Raw genomic sequence first — 7,368 nt, 5'->3', positions numbered from 1 at the left:
CAGAATTTTGGACGGTACCCCGAATATGTACAATCTGGAAAATAGCAAGCAGAAGGAACAAGGGGGCACCTAATAGTGTAGTATTTTCTAGGCAATGTCTCCAAAAATGCAATGGTGTATTATATGCGTACCAGATATAAGATTTATGAAGGCTAGTTACAAAATGCTGGATGTATCATAGTCATATGTCTTCCATCATCTCCAACCATGGGGTAAATGTATCATAGTCCGGTTTTTGCATCCCGCGCGAGATCGGCGAGATGACAGCTAAAATTTAAAGCAGCGCTGCCTTGTAAAGGCAACTTTCCCTTTACAAGGCAGCGGCGCTTTAAATTTTAGCTGTTATCTCGCCGATCTCGCGCGGGATGCACAAACCGGACTATGATACATTTACCCCCATATGTGAACATGCAGGTAGAAGGGAAAAAAACAAAGAATAGTGTAGTATAGCAATGACACCAGTGAATATGCTATATAGGGTAATTACTATGCTATATGGGTTTGTTTCCCCTTTTTTCCTTAGTTCCGGATAGAATATTGGAGTCACCAGGATGAATAGATGCTGAGTACACTAAGCATCTGATTCAGGTAGGCTGCTTTTTGTATTCTCTTTGGTACGCTGCAACACATTGTTTTATATAGCCTATTCACTGGTGTCATTACTATAGTACACTATTCTTTGGTTTTTTCCTTCTACCTGCATGAAGACATATGACTATGATACATCCAGCATTGTGTGACGAGCCTTCTTACATCTTATATCTGGTACGCATATAATACACCATTAGTTTTTTGGAGACATTGCCTAGAAAATACTACACTAACATACTAGAGGACCTGCATATGTTACAAACTTCTAAAAAATCTTGTTTTGAAAGTAAAAAAATATTTATTTATGTACTATAAATTTTCTCCTTGATGCTAAGAGGCATGCGCATCCCAGGTCATGTGTTAGTAAGTTAGTGATATTCCATGCTGCAGACCATAAAAAGTCTGAAGACAATCATAGCTCATAGTCAACACCTGCTTGCTGACAAGGATCCCATTATAAATACTCGGTTCTTGTATTCCACACGAAACCAAATAATTTCCACCATTTAGGATTAAAATGGTGTGTGCCAAAAACAACATTAAACAGGGAAGAAGACAGGTATTGTTTCAACAAGGGGTTATCCGATGCTGGTATTACAGTTATCCAGTGGACCGACATGCAATGTGCTTGACTTTCTGTTAGGGAAGGCATAATTTGTCCCAAGGTGTTAGTTAAACATGTTAGACCAGAGGGCAGCAACATGCGACTCTCCAACTGCTGTTATCCACAACTCCAAGAATGGTCTCCCAGCAGTCAGCTAGCAGACAGCATGCTGGAAGCTGTAGACAGTCTGTTAGCCAATCAGAGAGTCCAGGCTCTGGGAGCTGTGGGGGAACAACAGCTGTTTAGTCACAAAGGTTGCCTAGCCCAGAACTTGCACAAGTCATGTGCAAATTGTTTTGTTCGTTGGGGAAAAAGAAGGCAAGGCATGTTCACAGTTATGTCAAATCATTTTGTTTTTCATCATGTGTACAGTAATCAGCAAGTGGCTCTAAATATGAATAGTACCTCCTAAATAATAATAATAATAATAATAATAATTATTATTATTATTATTGTTATGAATCCCTGTGATAATCTTTTGTACAAAATCAGACAATGAATTGTGATTTCAGCATCCTAGTAAATATTAAAAATCTTCATTTTACGTTTAAAAATGGGTGATTTTAAAACCAATAGCCTTTATGGAACACAATAGATGACCAAAAATAAATGTCCAGTTCCTAAAAAAAAAACATAAGAAGAACTTTTCTAAAGACCGATTTACTGGGTCTGTAAAATATATATTTTTTTGTCTTAATAACAGAGCAGGTTGCAACTAGCAGGTATGGTCAGTCCATTCCATAGAGGAGGAAGATAAGCCTGAAAATGAATCAGCTCTACATATTATCACAAACTGCGATATTCGTACTGTTGCAGCATTCACATCTGGAAACATTGCTGTATATCAACACAAAAATCAAATTATAAAAGTCTGATTTTATCAAAAGATTAATTATAGGAACGAGATTCAATATTGCTAACACTCTAATTGTTAAATGATCTTTTCTGGATAAAACAATCCTTTTAAGTTAGTATAAACTTCAAGAAGAGCATGGACTATGTATTTATTTTTGATTAGGGTTTCCTGTGTACTTTTAATTATAATGGTAAAGTAAGCTAGTCCTTTTACATAAACCCCCACTACAATACCAAGAAATAAAATCCCATGGACATACTGATATGCCTATTGTCTTCAATTTCCCCATCTTTAATTTAGTAAATGTCTCATTGCAGGGTTAAAAGTAAAGTAAACCTTAAATACAAGTGACTTTATATGAAGTGGCTAATAGTGAACATAACATAAATATACATGTAAACATTGTATAACCTTATAGGAAGTATATATGAGATACTGTAGCATTGACACTGAGTGAATTGATTTTACAATTAGCATCAGGTTTCCTGTTAAAAATCTATTTCAGATGACTGCACAGAAATTGTCGAGGTCTCTTAACACTTAAAACAATGGTTTGAACTTAGTTTTCTAGGATGATATAACATTTTTAGGTTTACATATATATTTGTGAATTTTACAATATCCATTTTAATTTAAATAAACTTGTATTCTAGGCTTAGAGGACCTTTAACACTTACAAGATTGGCTCGTTTTGAGCTCATGGAACAGGTAAGATGATCATATGTCATTGGAGCAACCATTAGGTGAGTAATTCAATAAAGTAAACTCAATGCAGTAAATAGGGTATCAGTTAAAGACTGTTTTTAATCTTGACCACTGGTGTTACTGGCAGAGTCACTCGCACATAGTTACTATGTAGGGAACAAAGGGTATGTTTTGTTTTTCATTGATTCAGGACAGCACTGTTTGTGTATCATAAGTTCAGATGGTGCTTAAGGAGAAAAATTATGTCATTTCTAAGTAAGTGCGGAAGCAAATATCCACTTAGACACATAACTATGCCTCTTCTGCACACTCTTTTGAACAGTAATAATGTTAAGCAGCTTAGATACATCTCAAAAAAACAAGCAAGTAGACACTATATAGTATGTTAAAGTGGAACTAACCCCCTAAACATGTCAAGACATGTTTTAGAGGACAATGAATTGAACTTAGTTATTTTCATTCTGAAAATCCTTCAGAAGGTGCTCACTGTAAGCTGCCATGCTTGTTTCTCTAAAAGTCCATCTCCTGTGTAGAGATGAGCAAATCTCTTTCAATTTGTTTTGCTCAATTATTTTGTTAAATTACATATTGGGCCAATAATGCTTTTTTCAGCAAATACATTAATAAATCAGTTATTCCTGGTTGAAACAGTCATTTAAAAAGATATTTTGAGGGTATAAATTTTGTTCGGAATGTAAATTTGTTCGGTTTGTAAGATCTAATAATTACTTCATGCAATGTAATTATTTATTATACCCCTATGAGACAACTTTTTGCATCTTTGTTCAGGAATCGGGGCCACCAAACTAGCCAGAGTACAGAAACCATAGCAGATGGTTTTGTTCATCTCTACACTTATATTAAGTTATTAACCCTGTAAAAAAAAATAACCTGCTCTATTAGAAAAAAATACGTATACCTAATGATGACAGCCATTCTCTAATCCCAATACTTAAAGCACTGTGCCTCCCATTGTCAGAAGAATTAGGGCAGATTCCAATCAACAAAAACTGACAATGCTGAATTTATGTAGGGGCGAATCATCTAGTGAATAACATTAAAAGTGAATGAACATTTTGAATTTTAATGCATTAAAATTCTTTTGAATACACCATCTTTGTAAGTTTATCTGTTGCCTTTGTTTTATTAAGTCACATTATTTGTGTTCATTTGCTGGCTTTGTGCATTGGATTACTGGTAATTTCTACAGCGCTTCGGGGTTTTTTTGGTTGTACAATTATAACTGTTACTTCAATCTTCAAACCAAATATTTATTTTAATAGTAGACATAGAATGATGATGGTACATGTGTAAAAATAGTTTTCATGTAGTATCTATTTCATACACCATTCTCTTAAACAAGAGAATTCCCTTGACCGTTCATTCACTGGACGATTCACCCTAATTCAGTCTAAAATATCCACATATCTCTTTCTTGTCAATGAATAGATGCTGCTTACAGAGAACAATAACATAAGCGTATTCATTGTTTGGATTCCACTTTAAAAAATGTGTGTACTTAATTGTAGATACAGATGGAGCAGAGTTCTTTAAGAAAAGTGGTGTGCTGTTCGCCACTTGTGTTTCCTGTCTCTATCGCCACTGCTTTCAAAGATAAGACTATGAATAGATGACAATATGGCAAGGTAGAGGTCATGTTTGTCAATCTGGAAAGCTTTGTGTATGTCTGGAAAAATGTTACTCCATCTGTAAGCTACAGTTTCTAACTGCTTTAGATCAAAATGGACAGTATTTTAAGGTGCAAACTTAAACCATAAACCAAATTTGTTTCACAGTAAACACCATATAAGTAGATTAGATAACAATCTTTAACTGATATTCAATATGTGGCATGAACCTTCTTTCTCACTTCCAAAATCTCTCACTGATTGCACCCATGACAGATCAGCCTGGACTAGCACACTGTTAGTAAGTTAATAAAAAAATGTTAGGTTTTTAGTAAGTTAATAAAGATTTGTTAGCTTTTAGTTATATTAGTTTCTTTATTGATCAGCAATATTAATCAGATACATTCATGACAGTGTTAGGACAGAACATAGTTTAGGTTGTTAGTCATGCTTACAGACACAATTCTGTCATGGAATCTGGAGTTGAATAAACCAATTCCATTGCACAAAAAAATTCCACATAGCCAACCGAATATGTAAGACCACCAACAGTCTCCAGCTGTAATTGATCTATATATTGTGCAGCATGCTCTACCAACCAGGCTGGAATCAACAAGAACTCCACACCATGTGGATGGCTATGGGTAAGCATGTAATGTAAAATCCATCCATACATACGCATTCATGATATCGCAGCTTCTTTCTTACCTTAAAATAATGACTTCCATGACAGAGATGCATCTTAAAACCATACCGATATCAGTATAGTTACCAGCAACTTATTACCACTATGTTAGTATTGAAAGCATATCAGCAGTTAAAACATACATGTTAGTCTTGTCATATTAGTAAAACACATTTCCAAGAATTTTTAAATAAACTTGTTTCAATTCCAGTCCACTTAAGTAATAATCTGAGCACTACATACACATACAACATGTAAAAATAATAATGAAAATAAAGATAAACAATTTTATGATTTTATCGATTTAGTGATTTTATCGCTTTATAGCTGTTTTCTAAAACACCTGCTACCGTTTCTGGGAATCCCCTTAAAAACTGCTAGAAATTCATGATTACAAAACTGTATTTATTTATGTGTCTTTATGTCAATATTTATTCTTGAAACTTATTCCTGCTTAGCAACTAAACCATAGGTGATCTTATCAGTAACATATGTATAAAGATTATCATATGCTAGGAGCATGCATGAATTAACTAGATATAAAAGGCACAGGTATACGCACTCCAAACAATGGCTGTGCATAGACAGTGAGCAGATGTTATGTAGATCTTAAAGTTTGCGGGCATATGAAACTATGTATTTAACAGGATATTTCTTGCACACACACACTTACTGCAAATGTTGATATATGGGATGTTAGATGACAACATCTTAGGCAAATTTAAATAAGTAAAATGAAGGTTAACACACACACACACACACACACACACACACACACACACACACACACATGCACACACACAGTGTGTGTATATGCCTTTTCTTGTTTTGTATAACCATATACACATAATACTCTATAACACATCAAACTGCCTTCCTTTTGTCCACTCCCCCCCCCCCCCCATGCCCCCCTTGCTGGTAATCATACTCAAATAGATGGAAATGGCATTCATACAGTTTATACTGAGCAGCTTTGCATGTTTTCAAGCTTTCAAGGTCATCCTTCTGTTGAACTCTTTTCACCTTGACCTAAATACAGCTCAGTCCTTATGCTCAAATGTATGTATGTTGAGTGCTAGATTTACTGAGGAGTACAATGTGAGCATGGTTTGTTTTTCAAATCACCTGCACATGTTATTTGCTATTTCCATTCACAACTATACAATGCATTGATGTTGCAGTGCTGATGATTATTTTCCATTTACCCAGATTGCAACATTCTTGTTGTGGTATGGAAAATACATCTATCATGTTGGATATTTACTAAGAAAATGCAAAAGTGAGCAACTGCAGTGACCCATAGCAAATAATCAGCATCAAGATTTCATCGGTCGACTGATCAAATGTCTAATTTACATTACTGCACTTGGGCACTTTTACACCTATGTTAGCATATAATTGGAGGTGATTAAAAATAAACAACACAGATTTCATGACCAATGCTAAATCAACATATAAATCAGAAATTTCATTTTGGACACACATGAAATGTATAACCCTCAAAAGTGAAAATATACAGAATAAAACATAATGGCGTGTCAGGTTTGAAGCTGTCATACAGCAAATAACATTTTTATGAAATCAAGGAAGTGTTTCTTGATCTGCATATAATTCTATAGTAGAAGTAAGTTTCTTTAGGTTTAGCTGTCATTTGATAGCACCAAGCGCTCTTTCTGTAATATAATACTATTTTAGACATTTTGAAGCAACTTTACTCAATAAAATCACAATCATGAAATTCAAACTTTCAGAATCTTAAGGTAAACAACTGAAAAACTAATACTTCCATTGAATACATGACACTAGTTTATTTCAGAACAGGTAATTACTAACTATAACTAGTGACATACTTAGGGCCTGATTTTGAGTTAGGAATGAAGTAAAAAAAAGGAGCAAATTTGCAACTTGGCAAAACCATGTTGCATTGGAGGGGCAGTGGCGCACGCAGGGGGGGTTTCTGGTTCTCCAGAAACCCCTCCCCTCCGCGAACCAACGGAACTGTGCAGCAGCCGCGGCGCTGTCAAAGAAGCGTCCGCAGCAGTGCTGTATTGTAGTATAATACAGCACTGCCGCGGATGCTGCTTGACAGCACCGCGGCTGCTTTAGAATTAGAATTCAGACTCGCTGAAATGGAGCTGCTGCGCATGCGCAGCAGCTCCCTCTCGCAATATTTTATTTTTTTTCCAGGGGGGGGGCGAGAACCCCCCCCTTCTAAATCCTGCGTTCGCCCCTGAGGGGGAGGTAAATTTAAAATGTAGGGACAGATTTATAGGAATACGGCATGTCCTAGATCAACTTT

General features: G+C 35.5%; 1 long non-coding RNA gene across 3 annotated transcripts in view; it reads right to left on the bottom strand.

Annotated features, from left to right (window-relative positions):
- Nucleotides 1-877: 877 nt before the first annotated feature.
- Nucleotides 878-7,368, bottom strand: part of LOC142159794 (uncharacterized) — a 45,545-nt gene continuing 39,054 nt past the window's right edge. For all 3 annotated transcript variants that reach the window (XR_012692999.1, XR_012693000.1, XR_012692998.1), the window contains one exon: nt 878-1,416. This is a non-coding gene — a long non-coding RNA (uncharacterized LOC142159794). The remainder of the gene's footprint in view (nt 1,417-7,368) is intronic.

This window comes from Mixophyes fleayi, chromosome 1, assembly GCF_038048845.1.
Source record: "Mixophyes fleayi isolate aMixFle1 chromosome 1, aMixFle1.hap1, whole genome shotgun sequence".
In the NCBI taxonomy this organism is placed as follows: domain Eukaryota; kingdom Metazoa; phylum Chordata; class Amphibia; order Anura; family Limnodynastidae; genus Mixophyes; species Mixophyes fleayi.
Note: the sequence above shows the minus strand (reverse complement) of the source record. Positions and strands in the feature narration are given on the sequence as shown.